Source organism: Cnephaeus nilssonii (assembly GCF_951640355.1).
Source record: "Cnephaeus nilssonii genome assembly, chromosome: 6".
In the NCBI taxonomy this organism is placed as follows: Eukaryota; Metazoa; Chordata; class Mammalia; order Chiroptera; family Vespertilionidae; genus Cnephaeus; species Cnephaeus nilssonii.
Window position 1 is genome coordinate 3,463,399 of NC_137077.1, and position 27,905 is coordinate 3,491,303.

The window sequence follows — 27,905 nt, forward strand, 5'->3', positions numbered from 1 at the left end:
GTCCTGCTTATTTAAACTTTCCTGAACTTTCCACAGCTTGTAAGTTGAGATCCCATAACTTTGAGAATCAAGGGACATGGTAAGAAAACAAAACCCGACCACGCCGCTGGCTGACTGGGCTCAGACCTCAGGCGTTTGGGGGCTTCTCTCCCGGTGGCTGCCCGGGGCTGAGTGCCGGGCTGGGCACTTAGGAGCAGCGCTCACGGGCCGGCCACATGGGGTTTCAGCCCCCCCCCCCCACTACCCTCTGGGCTGGGGTGTTTGCCCCACTAGCAGCCTCCAGCCTCCTGCCAGACTGTGCAGGGGCGGGGGGGGGGGGGCACCCTGAGCCACTGCAAAGCAGCTGCCCTCCGGGAGGAGTTAAAAGAAGGCAGGGGCCTGGCAATCAGGGAGAGGGGCCAGCCCAGCTGGGGGCCTGCGGCGCAGCCTCCGGAAACGGAGAGGGGTCTGGGCGGGGGGGGGTCTGAACTGTCCTCACAGCGGGCTGGGCTTTCCAGGGCAGTGACGGCACCAGCAGGCAGCCTGCACACAGGCTGGCACTCGGGCTGGCGGGGGACTGGCTTCCGGGGATGGAGAGAAGCAGGTGAGAAGCCAGCTGGGGCTGACGGTCCCTGGCCCCACGTGCCTGGCCGCGAGCCCACCTCCCTGGTGGCGCTCCCACGTTAAGGAGCCCTCTGGTCCCCTCTCTAATCTTTGCTCCACGGCCCCGGGTCTGGTTCGGACCCCTCCCCTCCAGCCCCACCAGCAGCGCTCTCCCAGGAGACATCGGGGTGCAGACAGCAGTTTTCTCCTTCGCAGGATGGGGCCTCAGGGCGTGCTCCTCGCTCCTACAGCGCCCCAGCTGGGCCTGCCACCCGCCACCTGCCACCCGCCCACGTGGACCCCTCTCTGCCCCTGCTGGCGCGGCTCTGGCAGGCTCTGAGCCCCGAGGCCCTCTGCTCACTGATTAGGAAGCAAGCAGCCGGTGGGCTCCGGAGCCAGAGCGAGAGATTTATTGTGGGTTTCAGGGGGCGTTTAGGAGCGATGTGATAATGTCTGTGAACGCACTTTGTAAACTGTAGCGGGGGAGTGCCGTGCCCACGTGAGGAACTGTGGCTGGGGAGGGGCAGGGGCTCACCCGGGAAGCCCCTCCAGCCCCCGGGGGTGGAGAAGCCCTGCTGGGCTCCAGGGTGGCAGTCCCGGGCTGCACATGCTGGAACAGGCCTTCCCGGGCCTGCAGGCCTGTCTGTCGCCAGGCAGCTCTGGAGTGAGCCGCGAGCCAGAAAATTGCCCGGTCCCTCCCTCGCTGAAGAGGCCCAGTTGCACTGCAGTGATGGCGACATGCAGAACAGGGAGGACTGTGGCCCCCTGACCCCTCTCTGGGGGGGCTGAGATGCCAAGGGGACAGCAGCTGAACCGGCTGTCTTCTCAGAAGGGGAGCTGCCTACAGGCAGGAGGCAATGCCATCACATCTTTCTAGCCAATTGTTACCATCTGAGAAGGTTTGTTGAGCACCTACTATGTGCTTGGCACTGCTCTAGATGCTGGCAGGGGGGTGGGGGGCAGCAAGGATCAAGGCAGTCAAAAAACCTCACAGAGCTTATAAATAAAGGTAAATAAAGACAATTTTAACTACTGATCCCGTTACAGAGACAGTAAAATGGGAAAACTGGGAGCTACGGAAGTTAGGCCGGGATAGGCCTCTCTGCGGGCCTCCCCACCCCTCTGCAGGTGGGCCCTTCTCCGTGGCCTCCAGGAGAATCCTGGGCTCTGAGGGCTCAGCTGGTGCCCCCTTCACCTGCCCATCGCTGCCACCAAGGCTTGTAGGCTAGGCAGACTCGGGGCTCCCAGGCCTGCAGTCAAGGCTGCGCTGGCCCTTGAGCTGGGACTGGCTGCCTCTGTTAATCTAGAGAGTAATGAGAAGTGAGCTAATGCTATTTGAGAATTACCGGTGCTGGGCGCTGTTCGAAATGTCAGACCTGAGCTATCTAATTCACCCCCCAGCACAACCAGATGATGTGGGAAATGTCATTAAGGGTCCCATTTTTTAAGACAGGGAAACTGAGGCCGGGCGAGCTTGTGTAACTTGCCCAAGGCCACACAGTTGGTCCAGTGGAGCTAGGAGGTAAACCTCCAGGGCCCATGCTTTTCCCTGTTCCCTCCGTCTCCCTCGTCAAGGTCACAGCCTTGAACTTCACCATTGCCAGGCTGTGCTGAGTGGTTCCACATGCCTCGTCCCGCCTCAGCCTCATTTCAGTCTCTTAAGTCAGCCGGTCTTTTTATGATCTGCCCCCACACTTTTTATAGAGAAGGAAATTGAGCCCCCCGGGCGGGGAGTCCCAGCTGCGAGGTTGGGAAGTCAGGATTCGAACTCAGACTAGCTCACCTCAGAACCCAAGCACCTAACCTCCTGGCTCCCCTTCCTCCTTGCTTCCTCTTTGTCTGCTGTCTTGTTTGTGTCCCCGAAAGCCCACAGAGGCTGGGCTGTCCCCCCATATCGCAGGTGGGCACACCGAGGTCCTGGCCAGTGTTTTGCTTGGTGCGTGGCTGCTGGCTGCTGAGCTGGGCCTGATTCCCGGCCCCCGCACTGAGAGGACTCCTGGCCGGGCCGCTGTGGCCAGGAGGTGGTTGAGGAGGTGGGGACAGGTTCTGGCCGTTGGCCCAGGTGTGCAGGCTGTAGGAGGGAGGCCTGCCCGGAGCCAGTGCTGGGATCCAGGTGCCTTCCTCTCCTTGACATGCCGGGCTCACCTGGATTTAGTCTGGATCCAGCTCTGAGGTGGGAGTCTCACCTCCATGCGGGGCAGGGGCACTCTGGAGGGCGATGCAGGCTCCTGGCTCAGTGCCCTACCAGCCTGTGACCTTGGCAAGGTCACCTTCTCTGAGCTTGTCTTTCCTCTGTGCAGTGGGATCCTGATACCTGGCTGGGTTCGTGACATAGGATTTTAGGAAAGCCTGTGGTGTCTGGGGGTGGAAAGGGGTGGCCCTTGCCTGGACCCCTCTCGTCCACTGCTCAGGAAGCAGCAGGATGAGGGGTGCCAAGACAGCTGCCCAGGGGAGGCATCACAGCTGTGCCAGCGCAGGCGGGCTCTCTGGGCCCCCAGGGTCCCTGACCAGCCACTGCCCTCAGACCCTGTGGCCCCGAGGCCTGCTGTGACCTCACAGGTGCCAGGGCGGCACCGCTGGGCCCTCCCTGAACCTCCTGGATACTCCCCAGGTGGACACCTCCGGGAGGGTTTTGATGCCAGTCTGAGGGCAGAGGCAGCAGAGGCCCCGAGGCCTTGGCAGTGGGATTAAGGTGGGAAAAAACGAAGCGTGGAAATCATCAGCTTCCTTGGTTGCCAAGAACCGCCTGGAATGAACATTTGGGGCTTTTAAAATGAACATCAGCTGCAGGGACCGGTGCCCTGTGCCCACCATGGCCCGGGCTGCCTCGTGGATTCCCGGTCCGGCTGTTCTTCTCTGGTTGCCCCTCAGCCAACACTCACTGAGCGCCTACTGTGGGCCAGGCCCGGAGCCAGGGAGGGTGGGAGGATCCAGGCCGAGAGCGCAGCCGCAGAGGCCACAGTGCCAGCCTGCAAGGAGCCAGGCAGGGCGGGCGGTGGGAGCAGGGAGGCTGGGTGGCCCCTGGGGGTCGGGGAGAGTGCCAGAGGCTTCCCAGAAAAGGGGCCTTAAGGGCGAGGGTGGCATCCCCCAGAGAGGCCTTCACAGGCTCTGGGGGTGAAGGGCGCCTTCAGGACAGGCCTGTGGGGCCGGCCAGGTGGGCAGCAGCGAGCTGCAGGCCGGGGTTCTGTCAAGACGGCTGCCAGGTGGCAGTGCCAGGGCAGAGGCTCCTGCCTGAGCCTCCTCGTCTCTAAACTAAGCTGGAAATGTGGATTTTATGTGAAAATTCTCGATTTTTAAAGGATGGGAATTCATTTTAATTTAAAACAAAAAATACCATGGGGTCAAACCCAGCATGGCTTTGGCTGGATTGGGCCCATGGGCCACGAGTTTGATCCCCAAGGCGGTGGTGATGGGGAGGGGCGCTGAGGTGGAGCAGGCTGGTTAGAAGTGGGGGGCCGTGAAGAGGGAGGATGCTGGGCAGGGTGGGCCCTGGGATGGTGGGGGGATTGTGAAGAAAGAGGTTGGGGTGGGGTAGGCCAGTGGGATGGAGGGTTTGTGAGGGGGTGGGATGGGCCGGTTGGGTGGGGGCTGGCCTCACCCCACAACTGCGCCAGTGCAAGGGGGTGCTGAGCGAGGGTGGGCGGGGGCTAGAGGCAAGGCCCCCACCCACCCCAGCCCCGCGCGCCGCGGCCGCCCGCCGCCTCCATCCGGGCCTCTCCCCACCTCCCGCCCGCCCCCGCCCGCGCCCGCGCCCCTCCCCCGCCAGCGCGCACGGCTCCCGCCGCCCCTCCTCCGCCCGCCCGCCCTCCGCCCGCTCTCCTTGGCTCCCTCCCGGTCTCTCTTAAGTGCCATCGAGGGGCGCCGGGAATTGCAGCCAGTAAATCGCGTCCCACCACTCAGCAGCGGGGCCACCGCAGCGGCGCCGCCCGCGCCCGCCGGGAGCCCTCGCCGCCCGGGCGCCTCTCCAGGGCCCGCGAGGCCCGCCCCCCACCCGGCGCGGCGCTGCGCAGGGCCTGCCCCCGGGCCGGCCGGGGCGCGCGAGGCCCGCGCTGGAGGCGAGGACGCGGCGGCCGCGGGGCGCACGGCCCGGAGCGCGCGGCCCGCGCCCCCGCGCGCCCTGCCCGCGCCCGCGCCCCGCGCTCCGGAGCCCGGCCCCGCTGCCCGGGCTCTCCTGCGGGACCGATGCCGGCCCTCCGGCCACCAGGGTAAGGGGGCAGCGCGGCTCGGCGGGGTGAGGCGGGAGGATGGGCGGGCGCCTGCCCCGGGGACCCTGTGCCCGCCCAGCACCAGCGTCTGGCACGTGGGGGCGTCTCAAGTTTCCTCCCGAGGCCGGACAGGTGGCGAGAACGCGGGGGTGTGATGCTCTACGGCTGGCACTCACTGCGTGCCTACTGCGCGCCGGGCGTGACCGGCTCATCTGAAGTGTGAGGTGGCGTGTTTTTGTCCCCATTGTACAGATGAGAAAACGGAGGCTCAGGGAGGCCAAATTGCTTGCTTAGGGTCCCCAGCTAGGAAGTGACCTCTCAGACTGCTTGACGCCAAAGCCGAGCCCTCCCCACTGGGGCACACACAGCCCCTGAGTGAGGGTAAGAATTTTTCATTGTAGAAAAAAGAAAAAAAACCAGCCATTGTCCCACCACCATAATGCAGCCGCTGTAAGCGTTTTGGTTCTCTGTGCCAGCCTCGTTCTCTTTGCCCCTTTCTTTAATGAGTGTGCGGTTCCATTCTGATTCTAGCACCTAGGAAAATGGGGACACTCCCAGGGTTAGCGCAGGGATTGGGTGGCTGTGAAGGAGGGGGGGGAGGGGCCAGGGCCTGGGGGAAAGGGGCATCCGATCCCTTCAGGAGGGATCCCTGGAGCATTGAAGTGCAGAGCAGCACGGGCTCTGGCCCTGGGGGAGATGGGGACAGCCCAGCCCCTATGCTTCCAGCAGGAGGGCTCTGTCCAGCATGTGGGCGGCCTGGTCCCACACGCTGCCTCTGCCAGCCCGCTTCCTCTGGGAGTGCCTGGGAGGGGGCAGGCCGCTGCTTCCCTCCGCCAAGGAAATGGATTGCCTCCAGGAGGAGAGTCCAGCGCTGCTCAGAATTTTGCACTCAGAGCCAACATTTGGGTCCCAGCCTTCTTTCAGTCCCAGGCCTGGGTTTTGGGGCCTGCTGGGACCTTCCGGGCTCATTCCTAATCCTACCCCGGGACAATGACATCACCTCCACCAGCACCCGAACTGGAGACCCCAGGCCTGTGGCCGCCCAGGCACCTCAGCCTGCCCACCCATCCAATCAGCCACAGGGTTCTGCTGGTTCTGTCCCTCCTTTACCCTCTGACCTGGCGGCCCCCTTCTCCTCCCCCAGCGTGACCAGGTCTGGGACACCGCAGTTAATGCTGTCTTGCTAAATGCAGCTCTGAGCTTCTGAGCTCCTCAGCCGTCCGCCAGCCCCAAAACCAGGCCAAACTGTTAAGGCCAGGCTTCTCTGTGGTCTGCTGTGGCCACCTCTGCAGCCTACCCCCTGTGCGTTGGATGTCCCCTGGTCCCAGAGCCCCCGAACACTGGGTCTCCCCGGCTCGGGGTGATCTCTCCCCCAGACAGCCTGTCCCCTGGGTCTGGCCTGTTGAACTCCTTATCCCCAGGGCCCGGCTGTGTCCTCTCCTCCCTGTAGACCCCCCTTTCTCTTGGGCAGTGCAGCCAGTGCCCCTTCCCATGGATACCCCAGCTCTTAGCGAATCCCCCCACGATTGCTCTCAGCCTGGTGCAGCATGGCACCAGAGGTTTCCATGTTGGCCTTCCCCATCAGACTGAGCTCTGGGAGAGCAGGGACCCGGCTGACACGTGCCCAGGGTCCAGCACAGGGCCGGTCCCGAGCAGCCAGCTCGCTGACCCTGGAGGAAGGAACGTTGGGGGTCTGCCAGGAGCAGCGGGACCTGCGCTCCTTAGAGGTGCTCTCAGAACCCCACGGCATTCATTGGGGAGTGGAAAGTCACAAGCCCCCTGCCTCCTTGAGGTCTGCTAGTGAGCAGGTGCCCTGGATTGAGGGGCCGAAGACCCAGTTGCTCCCAGGTACCTGCAAGCCTTGACCCTCAGCCATTCCGTTCAGGCGCCAAGGCCCCACCTAGATTTGTTGGGGCCGTGATGGTGGGCACTCAGGCAGAGGAGCCCTCCCTGCCCTGTCCCCTGGGACCCCGGCCCCCACTGCCCCGTCAAGCCCACCCCGGCGCACTCCCAGGGAGCAGGGAGAGTTATGTCAGGCCCTCTGGCTGAGCGCCAGGGCTCCCCATGGAACTATAAATTGACCTGTCGGGAGAGGGAAGAGATTAATGTCGGCCATCTTCATTAGTGCGTCCCCCGGGGTGAAGGCGTCTGCCCTGAGCTGGCTGATTGGAGAGGGTGTGAGTGAGTGAGGGGACTGGGGGGCTTGCACTCCCCCCAGAAAGGCAAAGGGCAGGGGCCAGGGCCTGCCAGAGAGCGCTGGCCTCCTCCCACTGTTAGAGGGGCCGTCCCTCTGGCCTCTGCTCCTGGCAGCAGGCGTGCGCTTTGATGGAGGACCTGTGTGCTAATTGGGAGCAGAGCTGCTCGCCCCGCGGCTCCGCAGGGCTCCCCGGCTGACACCGCCAGCTCAGCCAGCTCAGCGGCATCTGCCGGGCCTTCATTAGAGGCCTTTCCCCTGACCAGAAAGGAGCCTGCTGCGGGCTTGGGGGGCTCCCCTCCTCCCCTTTCCCCTCCCCGCCTCGCCCTCTCCCCCTCCCCTTCCTCTTTACTGCGTTGATGATGGGGAAGGAGGCAGCTTTGGCTCATGGAATGAATGACGAGGATTGGAAGATGGAAAAGATTTGAGACCTTGTGCATCCTGATGACTAGGTGACCTTGGGTTAGTTAGGCCCTCGACTGCTCTGCGCCCCAGCGTCCTTGTCCTGGGGACAGGCATGGCTGTGCCCCCTGGGGTGGGCGGGGATCAAACAAGGGAGCATGTGTGGATTCGTCTTTGGAAATAGGACAAGGCCGTGCCTGGGGCTGAGGCACAGACTCAGTCCATCTTCTGGGGTCTGAGTCCTGGTGCCGCCGCCTCCTGGAGGCCCTGGGCCCCCTAGCCTGTTTCCTAGTCTGGCGATGCTTGAGGGCCAGGGTTGGTCTCACGGGGTGAGAGTTCCTTTTGACGAACAGAAGCAGAGCCTCCATGCTGGGTGCAGGCTGCTGTGGGAAGGGACTGCAGCAGCAGGTCGGGTGGCATTAGCTCCCATCATTCCTTTGCTCATTCATTCATCCAGGACATGCCTCCTGCACTGGGGTCTTGCGTCCGTAGGGGAGTTCAGGGTGGCCTCCCCCTCTGGTGGCCTCCCTGGGGAAGGAGACTCAGAACAGATGGGGAAAGGGCTGCATGAGCTGCTGGGACCCCTAGAAAGGAGTCTCCCCAAGCCTAGGGCTATCTGGAAGGTTCCAGGGGACATGGAGATGGCTCCCAGGTGGAGATGGGCAGCCTTTCTTTGTGTAGAGTATGATGTGGGGGCCCCCAGCTAGTCACCAAGATCCTGAGCCCTTCAGAGCAGGCTGGGAACAGGGGAGGGGGTGCTTTGCTGAGGATGCAGTGGGACCCCTCTCCATGCCCACACCTTCCCTGTGCATCCAGGTGGTGGGATGGGGCAGGCCCGACTTGCTACCTGGTATCACTGGCCTCCTGTCTGTACCTGAGACTGGGTTCCATGAACACCTGGCCGGCTGGCTACGTGCCTGGCCGAGGCTGGGGGGGGGGGGGCAGCAGTTGGGCCAGGGCCACCTGTGGGGTAGTGGAATGTCAGGCTATGCCACTCACCAGCTGGGGGGCACTCTGTAAGCCTCAGTTTCCTTGTTCGTGCCGTGGGGCTGGTGCTGTGCTGAGGGACGCCGAGCGGAGCACAGCTGGCGCGGGGTGGTCATTTCTGCCTCCCCTCCTGCTTGCTGCCCGGAGAACCCGGGTTCAGTGGGAGGTGGGCTTCTCAGCAAATCTCTCTGCCAGCCTGGCAGGAGCAGGAAGACCCCCTTTGCATCGTGGGCCATTTGAACCCAAACACATGGTTTTGGGGTCAGAAAGCTCAGCTCTGAGTCTTTGCTCTGTGGCCAACCAGCTGTGTGGCCTTGGGCGCATCACTTAACCTCTGGGCCTCCCTGTCCGCCTCTGGAGCGGACAGGAGCTGTGGTAAGCTGCACATCCCACTGCAGAGTTCACTGATGAATAAGTACCCCCTTCGCGGGGAGGCTGGAGCCCTGGACCCAGGGTCCGAGCCCTGGGTGGTGCCCTTGGCCTTGTGTTGTGACTTTGGACAAGACCCTTGGGATGCATCTGTGAAGGGAACTCTGGCATCTGCCTGCCGCACAGAGCTCTTCTGAGAAGGAAAAGACGTGGGTTTGGGGGTGGAGGGTGGAGAGGAGCTGCTCATGGGAACAGGAGTGGGTGCGAAAGGGCTGGATGCTTTCCTGAAACAGCCCCCCCCCCCCACCGGCAGGTGGATGACCTCCTGGGGCCCGGGTTTCCTGTCTGGAAAATGGGACCAGGCAGCCTGCTCACCTTGGTCCTTAGATCTCTGTTCTGCCTCTAATCAGAATTTTAGCCGTTCTATTTATAATGCATCTGAATGGACTCCAGCCCAATTTCATATGCGATGCGTTGAAACATGCTGTCATCTGGACTTTAATATATTAAGATTGCCCTTTGAAAGTCACGTGTTGAGAGGCAGATGATGAAGAGGTGCCTATTGTTGCCGCCTCACTGTGCTGTGCCCAGCCCGCCTGGCAGACTCCGTGGCAGGCGCTGGCAACATGGCTGTCTGCCTCCGCCTCCCGAGCAGGCAGGAATCACTAATGCGTTAGCGGTTTCATTAGCCTCGCGCCAGCCCCCCTCCCTCCCGGGCCTCCTCGGTAATTATTTTCCCAGCCCTTCCACTCGCAGCCCCTTCACGAGCTCGCTGGCTGGGATTGGCCCCCGCAGGCTGAGCTGCTGGGACTGGGCTGGGTAAGGACCCCCCCCCCCCTCCCCTGGATGCACCCTCCCGGCTCTCTGCATTGCCATTTAAGCTTTGTGTCCCCCCGAGGCCTCCGTGAAAATGCAGATCTGCTGCCTGCCGGGGGTGACGGTTAACCCGTTATTACACACCCCACACGGAGTCTCCTCCGTGCAGCCGACCTCCATTCATCAGCCGGAAAGTTTCTCCGGCCTTTTCCTGGGGCTGCCGTCGTGGGCGCCTGGTGCCCAGCTGTGGGGGAGCGGGGGTTCCTTGGGCAGCGAAGCGGCGAACGTCCAGGGCCCTGGGTGGGAGACAGAACCCATGTCGAGGTGGATGCGTGGAGCCTGAGGCGGACGCACGAGGGACCGGGGCCTGAGAGGTTGACTGCCTGGTACCCCCTGAGGTCCTGGCACCCACAGCCCTGAGGTCCTGGCACCCACAGCCTTCCACTGCCCAGGGTGCGCATGAGACCCAGGTGGGCCCGGACCCTCCATCCTCCTGGCCACCGTGATTGGTTGAGAAATGGGCACATGGTCCATGTGGGCCCATCAGAGACTCCCCTGGGATTTTGATCTAGAGCCCAGGGGGGTGGCTGACTCGGCGTGGTTACTGAACCCCAGGGTTGCAGGTGGGACTGCAGGCCTCCATCTTCCACAGCCATATCCAGGGTGGGGAACCTCCAATAAGGTCATCGTGTGGAGGAGGGAGGGAGGCAGGGCTGCGCGGGAAGTGTATGTGACTGGATTTGGGCCGCTGGGTCCAGCGATGGCTGAAACCACTCCTGGCGTTTTCAGTTGCACAAACAGTGCTCCCTTTTCGGAGCCAGCTACCGGAGCCAGTTCGTTTCTTTCTCTTACAACCAAACTGATGGGAAAAATTAGGCAGGATTTTATAAAAGAGGTGACATTTTGAGTAGGGTTTTGAAGGATGCATAGGAGTTTGTGCAGCAGAGATGAGGAGGGAAAGCACTCGGGCGGAGGGAATAGCTGGGGTCAAAGCCATGGAGGATGTGGGGGCAGCGGGCACTGCCTGTGGCACTAGGGCTTGTAGCAGGAATGACATGAGAGGAGGCGGGGGGACAGAATCGGGCACCAGGGAGTGAATGGCAGGGTGAGCAGGGGTACAGGAAGAGGTGCGGAGGACTCTGCTGGCAGGGAGGGCATCCTGGCACAGTGTGGATCTGGATGGAGTCAGTGAGAGGAGGAGCCTTGGAGTCAAAGCTGGCGAAGCGGGCCAACGCCAGGCCCCCTGTTTTGGGCAGTGCCATTGGGGAGATGGGGTGCCTGGAGCAGGCCTAAGCTGGGGGGCATTTGGGTGGCGGGGCCCAGGGGCAGCTAGAGCTGGTAGTGGTTAAAGCTGAGGTTGTCCAAGGGTTGGGGAGCGGGGAGCCAGGCACAGCCGGGGCCTAGAGAGAGGGAGGGGGTTGAGTGGTTTCCCCACCTGACGGCTCCAGCTGTGCCAGGTGTGCCAGGTGGCCCTGGTGTGGGCTGAGAGCTATTTGCTGCCCTGGATGCAGCCGGTTCTTGCCACCAGCAGCACCGCCACCACCCTGAGGTCCTGGCAGGAGCAGGTGAGTGACAGAGCCCGCCACCCGCAGCTGCACCGCCCTCTGCAGGGAGACGCTCACCGAGCTGCTCAGTCTCGGTGCCAGCTGGTGTGCGCTGCTGGAGGAGCCGAGGTAATGGGGCCAAGGTCACAGACTACAGCCTGCACGGGTGGCAGTGGCTCCCTGCCCTATGGGTGGACCCACGGCAGTGTTCCCTATGGGCAGGGGCGGGGATGGCTGGCCCATAGACCTCGGTTGCCCACTATGCGTGGGGCTGGGAGTTAAGATGGGCTGGGGGTCAAGCTGGTCTGGGCAGGACTGGGAGGCGATCTAAATGCTGGGGGACCCTTCCCTTTGTCCCCCAAGCTGGAGCTCCCTGTCGCCTCCTCCGGGACCATGCTCCCCCCACGCTCAGCAACTGCACTTGGAGGTCCCAGAGCCCAGGCCTTTCCTGCCGCCAGGCCTTTGCCTCTGCAGTGCCTTCGCCCGAAACTCTTCCTCACCCGCCTCCCTTCCCTGGGGGCAGGAGTAGCAGGTGCTCTGGCTGTGTTCCCTCTGCCAGTCAACATTCACTCACTTAGTAAGGAAATTGAGGCCCTACTATGCGCCGGATGCTGTGAGGGAGGTGAGGTAAGGAGTGTGGCATTTGTGAATTAAACAGACCAGGTCCCAGCCCTCACGATACAGCGAGAAAGACAGACAGTCAGGTAGTAAGCAAGCCAGAGCACGTCTCGTGCTGGGTTGTGGCGCAGCTGTGGGGAGCTGCGGGGGCTGGAGAGAGGGTGCGGGGTGTGATCGAGGCGGAGTGGTTAGGTAGGCTTTTATCCAAGACCCGAGGGAAGAGACGGTGTCAGCCGTGGGAGGTGGAGGGGTAGCGGGGAGAGCATTCCGGGGGGGCCGTCTGCTTTCTGTCTGTCTCCCTGATTCCTCACGCTTTGTGGGGGCCAGCACAGAGCTGGGGTCTTCCCTGGGGCTGAGCCGATGGGGATAGGATCCCCAGGGGCAGAGGTGGTCCACGGCCCCGTGGAGCCCAGATCCTGGGAGGGTGGGCAGAGGCCAGAGCCGAGTTGGGTGATGGGCCTGAGCGTCTGCAGCTTTGGGTACTGCACCCAGCTAAGGCCTGGGCCTGAGGCCCGATGGGCACGGAGTCCTGTGAGATCGTACATGTGAAGGGCTGACACCCACTTGGCAGACAGACAGGACTAAGGAGCCTGTATACCTGGGGCTAGATCCTGCTCCCCGTAGAGGCCGTGTCCTCATCTGTAAAGGAAGTACGGCAGTGCCTCCCTCCTGAGGGCGCGCAGAGGATTAAATGAGATAGTACTTAGTGCAGCACCTGGCACAGGACTGGCGCTGAGTGTGCTGCCCTCACTACCGTGATTCTTGGCTTTCGCCGAGCGAGTTAACAGGTAGGGCTGCCGCTGGTTTGGGATTCGGGGTCCCGGCAGCCTTGTTCACCTTTCCACCTGCAGCTCCGAGAGCGGAGCCTGCCACACACACGGGATGTTCTCTTGGTGTTTGTTGACTGACTGCCTGATGAAGTGAACTGTGTGAGTGAGACCCTCCCCCCCAACTCCCCCAGGGGTTGTGAGGACAGGGCACAGACCACACTGGCGTCCCCCTCTGGGAGCTGGCATGGTGCCTGGTGGGCTGACCATTGGGATCCCAGCCGACTGGGCAGTCCTGGAACACCAAGCCTCTCTGAGCCTCAGTTTCCTCCCCTGTAAAATGGAGCTGATAGTGATCCTCACTCTCATGGCCTGGCCCCGGGTCGTTGGCAGACTCATGAAAAATGGCCTTCAAAGGCCCTGGCGGTCAGCTGAGGACTCAGCACTGTTGGCGATGACGCCGCCTGATTTCCCAAGGACGCACGAGGTCCCCAGACAGGGACCCAGGCCCCTCCCTCAGCCGCCCGTGGCATGCGGGACACCTGGTTGGGTGGCCCCTCGAGTGTCAGGCAGGCTCACAGGGGCCTGGGTATAAGGGTTTTACCCTTTTTCCTCTGCTGCCCTCGAGGCAGGTGGAGACCACTGGTCCCTTACAGATGGGGAGACTGAGGCCCACAGATGCGTTTCCGCTCTGGTGTGCCCTGCATTTACGTTGCAGTGGCCGTCGGCTGGGCTTGTGCACATGCCATCCTCTTAGACCCTGTGTCAGCAGGCCTGCCCCTCCCCATTTCACAGATGCAGAAACAGAGAGGCAGGGCGATGGAGCCCGGATTTCATTCCGACTTACTTTTTTCTTTGGAGGTGTAGCTTAGTACAGAAAAGTGCACAAATTCTAATGTACAGCTCGATATGTTTTCACACACCTGTAGTCATGTAACCCCCATTCAGGTCCAGGCCTACAGCATTCCAGCACCTCAGGAGGCTCCCTCGTACCCCTTCCAGTCATTGCCGCCTGCCGCCGACAGCCACCCACCTGGCATCTAGCCGTGGGTCCGGCTTTGTCCCTGCCTGCACTAACTGTAAACAGAATCGCCCAGTATGTCCCCTTCCGTGTCTGCCGCTTTTGCTCAGCACGGCGTCTGTGTAAACTGTCGGTGCGGTGGCTCTCGCCGAAGTCGGCAGCACTGGGATTTGAACCCTCCTGCTAATTCTCCCCGTGGTACCCAGAGATCACTCCTGCTCATAACCCTGCAGCGGCTCCCCTGGCCCTTGGGAGAAAGACCCACATCCTCCCCCTGGCCGGGCCGTGTCAGCTCCCGCACCCGCCTCTGCCTTCCGGCCACATAGAGGGAGGGGCCTCGCATCCTCAAAGCCCTCAGCTCCATCCTGTCTCAGGGCCTTTGCACATGCGTGTCCTGCCTCCTTCCTCCCTCAGCTTCCCTTCAGTGCCCAGCTGGCGTGGCACCTCCTCGAGCTTGTGTGCTTGGGCCTCCCCAGACCAGGCTGGGCCCTCCTGGTCGATGCCACCAGGCTAGCTCCTGCTTTTTCCTCACTGCCCACGTCACTTGTAATTAATTGTGAAGCATCTGCCTCCCCCACTAGACAGTGAACCCCAGGAGGCAGGGATGATGTCTGTGGAGTGTGTGGCTGCGTCCCCAGTGCCGTTCATTGACTCAGTCGCCCATCCTTTCAATCATCTGTTCATTCAGCAAACACCGAGTGCCTGCCATGTTGCAGCCTCTTAGCTAGTATCTGTGGAGTGAGTGAATGGATGCCTGAATGAATGAATGTGTGTCTGATTTCCCAAGGCCGCTCCAGGTCTCCAGGAGGCCCATGAGACGTTCAGGCCACACTCTTTCTGCTGCATCTCATCGTCTCTGATGTGACCTCTCTGGACCTCAGTTTCCCCAGTTGTCAAACGAAGGAGCCGGATTGGCCCCATCTGCCAGGTTCTGGTTCTGAGGATGAGGGGCAGATGGGTTGGCTTTGGCTGGCAGGTGCTCAGGGCAGCCCCACTGAGCAAGGAGGTGACCACAGGCTGCAGAGCGGACTCTGCCCTAGGCAGCGATGCCTGCTCGAGACTGGCCAGTGCCCGGCAGGGTGCTCTCCACGCCAGAGCCCTTGATGTCCCTGTTGGGGTGCAGTGCTCAAAGCCCAGGTCCCCGATGGGCTTGCCAGGGCCATGCAGCCAACCCACCCTCTGAGCTCCAGGCTTGGCCTGCTGGGCCTCGAAGGGAAGGGTTGCTTTGGTGTGGGAGGTGGTGAGAGGAGAGAGCTGGGGGCCTGGGTGGCCCTGGATTTGAGCCTGGCTTTACCCAGTGACAGCTCTATGGCCTTGGTCAAATCCCTTCCCCTCATGAACTTGGTTTCCAGCCGTAAAAAGGAGTGACAGGTATGACCATTCCGCCCTGATGGGGCCTCGGAGGCTCACGAGATCCCAGGGAGCATCGGAGGTGTCTGTGAAGCGGCGTCCCCAGGGCCCAGCAGGACCGGCCTCGGCTCCCGCCGCGCAGCGCAGCGCGAGGTGGCTCAGCCGCTTAGCGGCTTGTCAGCCGGGCGGGCGGGTGTCCTGGGGCCGGGTTTGATTAGTTCAGGTTGACAGTCGCGCTCCGCGGCGCTGCCAGGAGGGGAGCCCGTGATTACCCTAATGAAGCTTGAACGCAGTTTGTCATCCAAACAGCTGGTTCGGAGCCGCGCTGCTGCCAGCTGCCCGACTCAGCCGTGCAACTGCACGCCCAGCACCGCCGAGTACCACGCGGCTCTGCCGCCGGGACGGCCAGAGGAGGAGGTGGTGGCCCCAGATGGGTTGTGGGGGGCCCCAGGAGAGGGGAGTGGGCCACCCTGGGGTGGGGGACTTGGTAGAGCCATGGACAGTGGAGCGGAGCAGCTTTTCAGGATACTCATAGGGCAGCCCCTGACTCTAGACCTCAGTTTCCCTGTCTGTGAAGTGGGTGTTGGGCACCTTGCGGCTTTCAGTCCCAGATCTCAGTCTGAGGTGCCATCTCCCCTGGGAACACTTCTCAGACCCTGCAGTCTTGGTCACAGGCCTCCACAGGGCCCACTACCCCCAGGGCCCTGTGTCATCACTGAAGGTCTGGATGGTTATCATTGGGTCTCATTCATTCAGCAAATATTTGAGAACACACAGCAGTGGGCAAGCCACTCACCACCTGCCTTCATGGAGTTTGTATTCTGGTCGGAGAGACTGACTCGAGGACTTCCTGGAGGAGGTGACAACTGAACCCAGAACACCCAGGAGAGAGAGAGAGAGGCAGGAAAGAGTGTGCCAGGCAGGAGGAACAGCATGTGCAAAGACCCTGAGGTAGGGGAGGGAGCGTGGTGTGGGGAGGAATGGGAGTCACCTGGTGACAGTGCTTCCAGGGAAGGGACTTATTTTATGCTCTGCGCCGGGCACACCCGCCGTGTGATCTTTCATCTCCCCTTTCTGGCAGCTCTGGGAGGAAGGATCATTGTTCTGTGCTGCAGGCGGGGAAACGGAGGCCCCAGCCTGGGTGGGCGGTGCTTGCAGGTCTCTGTAGCCTTGGGTCTACCTGGCGGCCCCTGAGAGGCCCTGGACCAGGGGCAGTTGGTTTAGCCGGGGTTATTGCCCACAGGGGCACTCAGATGAGGAGGGGGCTGAGCTGCAACCTGGGACCCCATCTAGGCTGTGAGCCATTGCATGGCAGAGGCGGGCATGGAGAGGGGCCGGCAGGTACCCGGGGCCTCCACGGACTGTGACGGGTCTCCTGTCACCTGGGCCAGGACCTGTATTTGAACCTAGTAGCTCCTGAGTGCACGCTCCCTCCACCATGCCCTGAGGCCACCCTTTTCCAAGGGCTTGGCTTGGGCCAGGGGCAGGGCAGGCAGGGGGAGAGAGGGGACTCAGGAGGGTGAGCTCGGGAGGGCACTGGCCTCCGCCATGGCCAACCCTTGCCGCTTCCCAATTTCCTCTGCCACCATCAAAGCTGAGCCCGATCTCTACCTTCCTGCATCCCTGTGGTGGCCTCCTGGGTGGCCGTTCTGTTCCCCATACTGCCATGCTCCCCGCCACCCCAGCACAGAGCCCCCGTTTGGCCTAGTATTCATGGCTCCCAGCCTGTACCCCCCCCCTCTCCTCTCCTCGCCCCCTTGCTCGCCTTACTCTGCCCTGAATAACCACTACCTCTTCCTCCTGGAGGGGGGGCGGGCCCTGGGCCTGCTCGGCCATCTGTGCTGCAGCCCCTTTTGCAGCAGGTGTGCCCGGGCTGGGTGCCAGACTGGACACGCACCCCCCTGCTGCTGGGCAGCCGCGAGCAGCCCTTGGCAGCCGAGAGAGAGCTGCGATGAGACCGTTTATGGCCTCGCCGCAGGGAGGCAGGGAGGGAGGAATTCCCACCGCTCGCTCCCTCCTTATCACGGCTGCTGCGTGGCGTGTGTGCTGAGTGCTGCTGTGGCCGCTGCGCCTGCCTGGGGGGTGCCGGCTTGGAAGAGCACTGGCTTATCAGATGCGCCGCCTCGGAGAGACCCCGCCAGGTCTGTCCTGGCTCAGAGCCTCCGAGCGGGAAGGGGAGAGCTGAGATGTGGAGCGAGCCTGGGGGGCGCAAGTGTGGACAGAGCTGGCCCGGGGCCGGCGGGAGGTGGCACAGGCACCTCAGGCCTCACGGATGGTGGGCAGGGGGCAGGGGCTAGACTCTGTCCTTGGCGAGGGCTGGCAGGAGAGCACCGGGATGCTGGCGGTGCCCCTTGATGCCTGCGGGCAGGTCCTCTCTCCTCCCGGACTGCCCTGCCCTGGCTGAGGCCTCATCAGGGGCTCCCCCCGGGGCCTGGACTAGGCCCCTCCGTGATCCGAGCCACGGGGCTTGCTTCAGCCCCTTAGGAAGGGCTGTGCTGTCCAGAGGAGACGCGGCCAGTGCTCGCTAAAGGACCGGCTGTGTGGCCGGGCAGGCCCACACCCTCTCTGGGTTCCTCTGTGGAAGGGGAGCAGGGCTGACCTGCCCTGGCAGAGCCCTGCCCCCGGGAGAGCGAGCATGGCGGCTCTCTACCAACTTAAAAGCTTCGTGCAGACCACAGCCGTGGTTTCCAGCCGGGAGCGAGGCCGAGGTGACCTGCAGGCTGGGCAGCCCCGGGGGAGGCCGCCAGCTCCCTGAGGCGGAGTGCGCGCTCCCTCCCCGTTGTGCTGGGTGTGCTCTCGGTGATGTCCCCCGTCCTCGCCAGAGCCTGGCATCGACCAGCACTTAGAGCAGGTGTCGATGCACATCGCCCCTTCTGCCCCAGGGTACCCCGTGGCGAAGGCGCCGTGCTTCCTGTGTGCGGGGAACTTCCTGCGCGGCCTCGGCCCAGCCAGGAGGGCGGGGCTCTCACAGGCTGGCTTCACCGAACACACCCCTGTCTGAGCGGGAGGGCTGGTGGGCGCTCAGGAGCTGGGGTGCTCTGCGGAGCTGTTCCCGATGGAGACCTGTACCCTGCATGGACGAGTGCCGGCGTGGCCGTCTCAGGGAGAGGGCATGCCTGCGGGGAGGGGGCTCCCCAGCCTCAGGCCTGGGAGCCTGGGTGGTGCCCCACGACGGGCTTCCTGTGGCATCAACAGCTAGGCGTCGAGTGCTTAACGTCCCCCAGGACGGCAGTGTGGGCTGCCCTGGCCACCTGTGCCTCAACCCCGCAGCCCTGCAAGGTCGGCCCCTTCATCCGAGACACAGGCTCAGCGGTGCACAGGCCTCGGAGCGAGTAGCTGGCAGGGTTGGGGTTCTGAACTGGCACCCTGAACCCCATGGCCTCCGTGTCCCTGCACACCATGCACTTTCAGACCCCGGGCCTTTGCTCCTGCGGCCCCTGCCACCAGGAGTGCCCTCTGCTTTCTCGGCTCAGGGCCATCTCGCTCCACCTCAGCTTCTCAGAGGCCTGGCATGTGCCCACCCTGACCTCCCATCCTCAGGGCCCTGGCCTCGCTGGGGTCACTCACGCCTGGCTTTGACCCTGACCTGGACTGTGAGCTCCTTGAGAGCCAGGCAATGACACCCTCCCGCCCCCCGGGTGTCCTGCCTGCCTGAGACTCCTGGCGCCGTGCCCAGGCCCGTGGCGCTGCACAAACACTGGCAGGATTGAATTCCGCCTTCAGCACCCCTCCCCCACCCTCTCTGGTGTGACTTGCTGCTGAGCGTATGGTTTGGGCCGGTGCCAGCCCCTGCCTCTGGGTGATGCCCTCGGGGGAGGAAATCAGGGTTTGCTGGGCAGGAAATGGTGGTGTTGCTGGGACAGCGAGGTGGGCCTGGCCCCAGGGGCCCCGCCTGGTGAGGTGACAGGGAGGAGCCTGACTAGGGGCCAGCAGCAGAGGGGACATCTTGGGGACACTTTTCCTGGGAATTTCCCCCCCAAAGCTGGCCCGGGAGTGGCTGCTGCTCTCCTGGGCTCCTGGAGGAAGAACATCCCCTGGCCTGCCCTTTCCCTGGGACAGCGTGGGGGCACCTTCTGTGTGCCAGCAAGGAGGGGCTGAGAGGCCTGGCAGCTGGGAGACGTGCCCGCACTGGGGCTGCCAACGTGCGATCTGACTCATGTTTGCTTGATGTTGGTTCATTCATTCATTCACTCATTCATTCATTCGTTCAGCAGTTGTCTCCTGAGCCCCAGGAGAACTGGGACAAAGCAGCACCAGGTCAGGGGCAAGGAGAGAACGCAGCCTGTGTCCTGCGCTTGGCATTCGAGGCTGGGATTCTTCTGGTGCCCTTGGGCCAGCTTTGTGGTGCCTGCTGGGGGCGCTCATTTAATCCTCCCAACAGTCTCCCGAAGTGGATACGGCTGTCATCCCCATTTTACAGATGAGGAAACTGAGGCTCAGAGATGGATTCGAACCCGGGCCCCTGCCCCAGGGCTGTGCTCTGAACTGCAGTGCCCACTGCTTCCCGGCCTTGCCTGCGTTTCTGCCCGTGAAGCGCTGTGGCTGTGCTCCCCGGTCGCCGGAGTCACCCCGGTCCCCAGTGCCCCCTCGCCGCCTCCCTCCTGCTCCTCCAGTCCTCAGGCTCTTCCTGCCGCTGAGCCTTTGCACTTGCAGGACCCCCTGCCTGGAATGCTCTCGCCCCAGAGCTGGGCATGGCTACACTCAGCTGTCCCCTCCTCAGGGAGGTCCCCCCCACCTCTCACTGCCATCCTGTCCCTCACCTGAACACGCAGCTCCTCCCAGCAGCCAGATGGCTTCTCCCAGCCTCGCGTGCTCAGAGCTCTGCTGCTCTTGTCAGAGTGGCCCCGTGTGCGGGCCACCCCAGCCTTTCTGTGAGGCTCCCAGGCGTGGACCCCAGAGCTCAGACATCCCAGGGTGGGTTTTCCTGTGGGGGCTTCGGCCTCTGAACTAGAGGCCGAAGAAAACTGAGCCAGGCGAGTGATCCGAATTCCTTTTAAATTAGAAGGGGACACAGTAAGGATAGCGTATTAATTCCCTCATTCGCCCATTCATTCAGTCAGTCAGTCAGTCACTTAGAACTTTCCTGCTGGCCACGGACTTCATGCCAAATAGATGCTGCGTCAGTGAAGGAACGCACGTCCGTCCTTACCTCTCCCCAGGCTCTCCCGCCCCATTTCACCCCCGCCAGGTGGGCAGCCAGCTTCTAAAAGGGCCTTAATGCTGGCCCAGCCGGCGTGGCTCAGTGGTTGAGCGTTGACCTATGAACGGGGAGGTCACAGTTCGATTCCCAGTCAGGGCACACGCCTGGCTTGCAGGCTGGATCCCCAGTGTGGGGCGTGCAGGAGACAGCCGATCGATGATTCTCTCATCATTGATGTTTCTCTCTCTCCCTCCCTCCCTCTCCCTTCCTCTCTGAAATCAATAAAAATATATTAAAAAATAAAAATAAAAGGACCTTATGATGTGAGCTGAGACTCACTCCCCCAGGGTCGTCCTGTGAGTCCTCTGAGCATTCTCAGCCGCCCCTCAGCGCCAGACACACAGTCAGCCCGCACTAAGCCTACTGAGTGAGTGGATGAAGGAATGGGTGAATTCCTATTCCAGGTCCCCCACCGAGTGCCTCTGTGCTTCCGGTTCCTTCTTAATCAGAAGGGGAAACAACAGCGATAGCGGTAATGGCTCCTGTGTATTGAGCACTTGCTCTGAGCTGGGCATTGTTGTAACTGTTTTACACGTTGGCACTCATCCGATCGGCCCGGTCCTGTGGGGCAGGTGGGAGTGACCCCATTTGCACGAGGAAAGAGGCACAGGGTGAGCCGCAGTGTGCCCGTGCGGTGGAGCTGGGATCTGGCCCTGGCAGGTCCCCAGAGCCTGTTTCTTTAATCTGTAATTATAGGCAGGAGTCTCTTGCTGAAGAGGGGGCGGGAGGCCTGGGATGTGCCCCCGGGACGAGCCTGTGCAGACAGAGGGCAGGAGTGCCGAGCTGCCTGCGGCCCTGGCCCTTGGAGCGAGCTGGCCGTAGGAGCTGCGGGTGCGACCAGAGCTGGAGGAAGCTGGGCGCCCAGCTCGCAGTAGGGCCTCCCTTGCGTTCCCCAGGGGCCATGTCCAGTGAGCCATGTGGCCTGAGTGGCCTGTCCCTGGTGCCCGGTGCCCCCGTGTGTCCGAAGCCTCTGTCCGTCCCCGACCGGCCGGGGTGCAGCGGCCTCAGGTCTGCCTCGGAACGAGGCCTTAAATCCACTCCCAGCCCTCGCTCCTGAATTGCTTGTGCGCTTTTACAGTTGCTTGGGGAACTGTAAGTCTGCGTTGCCTGACTCCTGTGTATTTAAATTCTCAGCCATAATGTTATATTAACTCATTTTTTGCAGTTTCCTGGGAGGCCGTCTGTGCGTTACGGGGCGGTGTGGGAATAGGAATGGCCAGGCACGTGGACAAACACAGCTGTGAGTGTGCCCGGCCCCGAGGGCTGACCAGGGGGCTCCCACCTCAGTGGCCCCCTGAGAAGCATTTCTTGCGGCCAGGCAGTCACAGTGCTCCAGTCCCCCCTGAAGTTGCGGGTGCCAGCTGGTGGCGGGTGAACTCCGGATCCCAGCTAGGGATGGCTCTGGAGATGGCTGAGGACTGTGGTCACATGTTTACCTTCCGTGTCCAAGTAGGTCCATCCCTCATCCATCCTAGACTGTGCTGAGCACCTACTGTGCACCCAGCCTGCAGACACAGCGGGGACACAGCGGACCATCCCACCTTCCTGAGATGGTGTGCTGGGGGTGGGGGGGTGGGGGGACGGACATCTACCCGGCAGGCAGGCAGGGCCAGGGGCCGGGGCTCTGTGAGGAAGGAAAGGGGGTAGGGGATGGGAGTGCGGTTGAGGTGGATGGGGGTGGTCACGTTGGGGCTTGGAAGGAAGGGCGCACAGGGGCAGAGACCCGAAGGAGGCAGGGAGCCGGCCATGTGGCTCTAAGGTGGCCATGGTAGCAGTAGCTGACCATGACCTGCTCTGCACATGTTAACTTCTCTGACCCGCATCACGAGGCGGAGGGTCAGCGTGCATCGTACAGACGCTGCCCGAAGTCAGAGGATGCTAAGTGCGTCAGACCCAGGCTGTCCGGCTCCATCATCCAAGGTCTCATGGTCTCTTCCCCGTCTCTCTGGGAAAAGGGCATTTCAAATGGGAGGAGCGGTGCGTGCAAAGGCCCGGAGGCCTGATGTGGTTGGTGAGTTTGAGGAACAGCCGTAAGGCCAGTGCGCTGGAGCAGAGTGAGTGGGGTGTCAGCAGACGAGGGGAGGGTTGAGGACTGTGATGAGGAATTGGGGGCTCCCTGCGCTCTCTGTCCTATTCCTTAGGCCCCTAAGATGGAGGGAGGATGGTAATGGGTCAGGTGGGGGAGGGCAGAACCTGTGCAGGAGGACAGGGTCTAGGGGCTCCTGTGGGAGGGATGAGTGAGGGGGCACTCCTGGGAGGGTCAGGGCTGGGAGAGCCCAGGGGCTGGGGTGGGAAGGACAGGCCAGGCCGGGGGAGCCCAGCTGCTTAGCCGCACCTCAGCCCTGGCCTGGGGGTCAGAAGACCAGGACTCCGCAGCCGGCTGCCTTGGCTGCCCACCACGGAACGTTTCATTAGGCCTCTGCCTGGTGTGAAGGGGCTCGGAGCTCAGCTCTGACTTTGTAAATAAAGTCGTTCTCTCCCTGCCTCGGTTTCTTCCTCCAGAAGACAGGGAACCTGATGGTGGGAGGTCACAACTCTGCTGATTGGCCACTCGCGCTCTCCTTTGATTCTCTGAACTCAAATGGTATCCACATTTTACCGGAGGGAACCAGAGGTCAGAAAGGGAAATGACTTGCTCAGAGGAATTCGGTCCCTGACCCGCTCCACACATGCCTTCCGTGGAGGGGGTTGGGGCACCGCCAGACGGGCCTGGCTTCAGTCTCCGTGCCTGCGGGGCACCAAGGGCAGGGCCAGAGGGACGCCCATTGCTCTGCTGTGCTTGCTGCTGGGCTTCCTTTCCCCCTAGCCAAGTCCTCACCCTTGAAGTCTCAGCTCAGGCCAGCACCTCCTCCAGGAAGCCTTCTCTGACTTCTCCCCCAAGAATCACACACCAGCTCGGTGCCCCATAGCCCTGTGCTCACGTTACTCTCAGTGTGGACTTGACCAGGTGCCTCCACCCAGCCTGGGGCTCCCTGCAGGTGGGGCTGTCCCCAGCCCTCCCAAACCCCAGGGCCCTCACAGGGCACGGCAGGGCGCTCCTGTCGGTGAAGGCCTGCAGAGCAGAGCTGGGTGCCCTGCAGGCCAGGGGCACGGCAGCGGCCTGCACGTCACCGGATGAGAGCCACCCTGGCTAATTTCATGGCCCCAGGCCCCAGCTGGCCACCCAAGGGGTCACCCAGCCTGGAAAGGGCCAATGTCCCTTTCTTGGGGCAGCTTCTGAGCAGCAGGCCCTGGTGACATTCTGGTGCCATCGAGACAGTGTGTCCTCTCAGGCCTTGAATCCCGCAGAGCGAGGCTGGTCACCTGCAGCCCGTGGCTCAGAGTCATCCCTCACCCGAGGTCCCCGACGAAGGCTTGGCGAGCAGTGTGAGGGGTCATTGGGTAGAGGGCCCCATTCTGCCCTTCTTACCAGGCCTGTTCCCTGGAATCGTCCCCAAATGCCAGCCTCTGTTCTTCCAAAAGGGATTTACCGTTCCGCTGTATCGAGCCCCCCTCCTCCCTCGCCTCTCAGGCCGCTGCGGGAAGTGGAGGGTGTTATTGTGTATTTTAGCCAATTGTTCCCTGTATGCCCCAGTCTCTTTGGGGTGGGGCTGGGGGGATGGGGGAGTAAGTAAATTATATATTGAACTCCTAACTGGAGCTGAGGCCTTGTGGTTTCCATGGCAACTGGGCTGGAAATAGCTCGGCGTGACATCAGCACGGTACAGGTATAGCCAGATCCAGCCGTTCTCCAAACAAGTTGGCAAGAAGAGCAAGGGATACGGGGCTAATTAGCATATGCAAATAAGGCCTGGCAAGCAGGGTGGGGCCTGGGGTGCCCCAGCAGGGCCTGTGGCCATGTCCGGGGCCTCTGGCAGGTAAGCAAGCCCGGGGTGATGGTGGTGTCAGGGCCCGGCCTCCCCTGGCACATGCCCCTGTGCTGCGGCTGGGAGCGGCCTCCCGTGTGGGGCTCAGGCTGCCTGGGCCTGCCCGCCCGGTGGAGCTCTGGGAGCTTGGCCAGTGGGGCTGCCAGGGGCTGGGCGGGTGTGCATGGCGCCGAGCCGGGATGGTTCCCTGCCTGGGCTCGAGTGGGATCTGGCTCCTCTTGGCTCACAGTGTCTTTGAAGCCAGCTACCTAACTGGGCCCTGCTGGCTGGCTGCCATTCTTCTCTCCAGGTCTGTGAGGGAGGGGTCGCCCTGAGCCCACCTTGGCTCCCCTCCTCTGCCTCCAAGCCGTGGGAAAAGCCCACAGACACCCCCCGCCCCCCGCTTCCTTCTACTCCACTGCTCCATCCCATACCCCTTTTCCCACCCAGACCCAACAGAGAAGAAAGAGCAGAGTCTTCATTTGTGGCTTGACACAGTCCACTAGTCACTTGTCCTCTCTGAGCCTCAGTTTCCACCCCAGTGAAATGGGAGTATTTTCCCCCTGCTCACCTCCCTCGCAGGATGGTGAGGGGCTAGCTAAGGAGGTGACAGGCCTGGTGAGCCTGAAGGGCCAGGCACGTTTGGAGGAGGCATAGATTTTCTGTCATCTCTGTTTAAATCGAAGCTCTGTCACCCAGCACTAACCCCCCTTCTCCCCCCCCCCCCCCCCCCCGCCCCAACACACACACTCGGGCGAGACTCAAGAACTTGCAGTAAATTTCTGGGTGAGGTGAAATATCGCCACCTTCATTGTGGTGATTTCCACACGAGGGCTCTTGGCTGAACCGCCGACACTGAGCTGGGCGTGCTCTGTGGCTAAATGAGATAATTGATTCATTTCAGCAAATGCGGAGGGTGTGCGAGGGGCGGGTGGGAAGGTGGGGAGGAGTCAGACGGCCAAGCCGAGCACTCGGTCTGCTGGAGGAGGCACACAGCCACGTGGCCTCTGCGCCGGGGACCCGGCTGCCTGGGGAGATTGTCCAGGGTGCAACCTTTGAGCGACGCCTTGAGGCCGAGTCAGAGGCCACTTGGCCGTGAAGGGGCAGGGGAAGGCCTCCCAGGGAGAGAAGCGGGTGGCACCGAGGCTCGGAGATGGGACAGGGCACCGGCATTGGGAGAAGGTGATGTTCGGCTGCGACTGGAGTTAGTGATGGGGATGGCACCGGAAGGTTCCGCAGGTGCCAGTCCTTGAGGGGCTGGAAGCCAGGGAGTGTGGACATGGTTCAGGAGGCCATGGGAGCCTTGGTGTCATTGATCAGGGGACTGATGTGATCCAATCCTGGTTTCGGAGCGGAAAGGTTGGCTGGGGGGAGGCCAGTGGGGGTGTTGACGATGGGAATGTTAGTTCCCGCCCCCTGATGAGCCCCTGTAGCCAAGAGTTGCTCTTTCCAGGAGCAAAGAATCAAGAAAGACACTCTGTCTTTGGGCCTTGGTTTCCTCATCTGTCAAATGGGGCAGTTATTGTTCTAGGTTGTGGGGTCTGTAATTAGCACAATAGGGTGAGCATTTGTTCTGGGCCCCACAATCATCTCCTGGGCTCCAGCTGTTACCCCAAATATTCTCTAGACCGTGGGGACCGAAGAGGTCGGGGGTGGGGGCTGGGGTTTCACGGCTGTGTCTGGCCTTGGCACCAGTGTGGCTTTGTGTGCTTGGAGGGAGGCTTTCTGCCTGGGCTGCCCTGAGGCTCCTGGCAGCCAAGGGGGTCCCTGTCCTCATCACCTCTCTCCCCCGCGCCCCCCCCCCCCCCCCCCCGCCAATGTTGCTTCAGCTTACCGTTTGAGCCACTGCTTATGCCGAGGTTGGGCAGGACCCTGGGACCTGCCCTCAAGGGGCTCCCCAGCAGAACTTCGGTGTCTGAATGAGCAGACACCGCAGGGGGTCGGTGCTGGGTGAATAAAAGGGGTACAGGCAGTAGCTCCCACTCTCACCTGGGGGAGCCAGGGCTCCCTGCTTCCCCACAGCCCCTCCCAGGAGTGGGCCCCGCCGGCTCTTCCTCTCACTGGGAACTGTGGGCTCCCAGGGCCTGGAGCAGCTGGGCTGGGGAAGGGCTGCCCGCCTGGCTGCCTGCCGGCCCCGCCGACCCCAGGGGGCCTGGCTGCTGGGATTTGAGCTCCTCCCGGGGCCTGCGCTGCGCCGTGGGGAAATAATTTTCTGACAACGCTCATCAATTCTGCTGAGAGCCGTCGGCTCCCGCAGCCTGTCCCTCGGCAGCGGCAGCTGGTCTGCGTCAAGCCCCTCCGCGTCCTGATGACAGAAACGATTCGCATCAGGCATCTGCCCCCGAGCGCGCGTCCAGAGGGACGGGGTCCAGCCAGTTCCATGTACATCCGCGTGTCCTCCAAGTTCGTCTTTCGGCCCTTGGGAGAGCGGAGGGGGCTCCTCCCCGTATTGGGGTGGCCATGCGGGGCCCTTGGTGGGAGAGCTGGGGGCTCGGGAATGGGGCCCCCCTGCTGCCCCCTCTCCACCTTGTTGCAGGCCCTGTTCTAGGGCAGAGTGTGAACACACAGAGCCCTGTGTTGCCCCGAGGCGGTGACACTAGCTGAGCGATGAAGTGCAGGAAGGAGCCTGCCAGGCATAGAGCTGGGGCGGGGGTGCTGCCGGCGAGGGAACAGCTGTGCAAAGGTCCTGGCGAGGACCAGCTCTGCGTGCACAGCAGAGTTCTGTTCAGGCTGCATGAATGGCAGGTGCGGGACTCGTCCAGGGTTAGAGCCAGGGCCCTGACAGCCCCAGGCGCCAGCGGGAGCAAGATGCGACCCCTGGCGGAGGCCGCGATGGGCGTGAGGCCGGGAGGGAGCAGGATGTTGCCTGGTGGAGGTAGATATGGGAGGGGCCTTCCTGGAGGCCGGAGCCGCATGGATGAGACCTAGGGGGTGAGGAGAGAGCACGCCAGTCTGGGCTCTGCTTGCATGTGGGGTCCTCCCTGATGTGGGCGGGGCTCCCAGGGCCTTCGGTAACCTCACCTGCTTGGCCGCGCACCGTGGGCGCCATGGGGTCAGCAGCATCGGGGTTGAAGCCCTACTGTGCATCAGGGAGTCCACCCACATCCCAGCAGCCACTTCCACTCATCACAGGCCTACTGAGTGCCAGGCACTGCAGAGCTCTGGGCCTAAGTCTCATGACACCACCCGTAGGTGGGCATTGCCACCTACGCCCTCAGGTGGTGACGTTGAGGCCCAGGGAAGCCGGGAGGCTTGCCCAGGGCCACCTGTGGTGCAGGTGTGAGCCAGGCAGGGACGTTTGTAAGAACCTGGTTGTCCTGAACATTCCTGAACAGGGAGCAGCAGGACTCCAGCTGTGCTCCTGAGCCGTATGGACGTGGGCATAGGAGGCTTGGGGGGAGGGGGTGGTGGCCACGGTAGCCATGCGTCTGTCTGTCCCCACAGGACACACAATAAGGAATGAACAGTAAGGTTGGTGCCCTGAACATGTCAGGCCCCATTGGTAAGGCCCAGTCCAGTCAGGGCACCCATCTCTTCCACTGCGCCTGTGTGGACCCCATTCCCAGGAGGGTCTGGCGGGGCCATGGCTGCATATGGTGTCCCGGTGCCAGGCAGGCCGCCTCCTGACCAGGGACACAGCCGGTGGTAATAGATCTTGATGCTCTAACCCCCGTCACTTGCTCATTTATTCACCCATGGTGGCACCTCCTAGACACCGGAGAGTCTTTGCTTTCTCGATGGCCCCTGCGCCCGGTAGAGTGCCAGCCACATAGTCCACACCCTCCAGGGCACCCACCTCTGCCAGGTGATCTCAAAACCCTAAGAAGGACCTTCCCCAATTCCCAGTGTCTTCTTCCCAGGCCTTTTGCCTGTTGTTAGAAACGTTACCATCAGTGAGTCCTTCCTTCGGTACCATGATTGCCCTGTCCAGATTCCTCTTCTAAAACGCAAACCCCTCAAGTCTCAGTACCCTCCCCCCACCCCCCACCAGGAAGGAGACCCTTT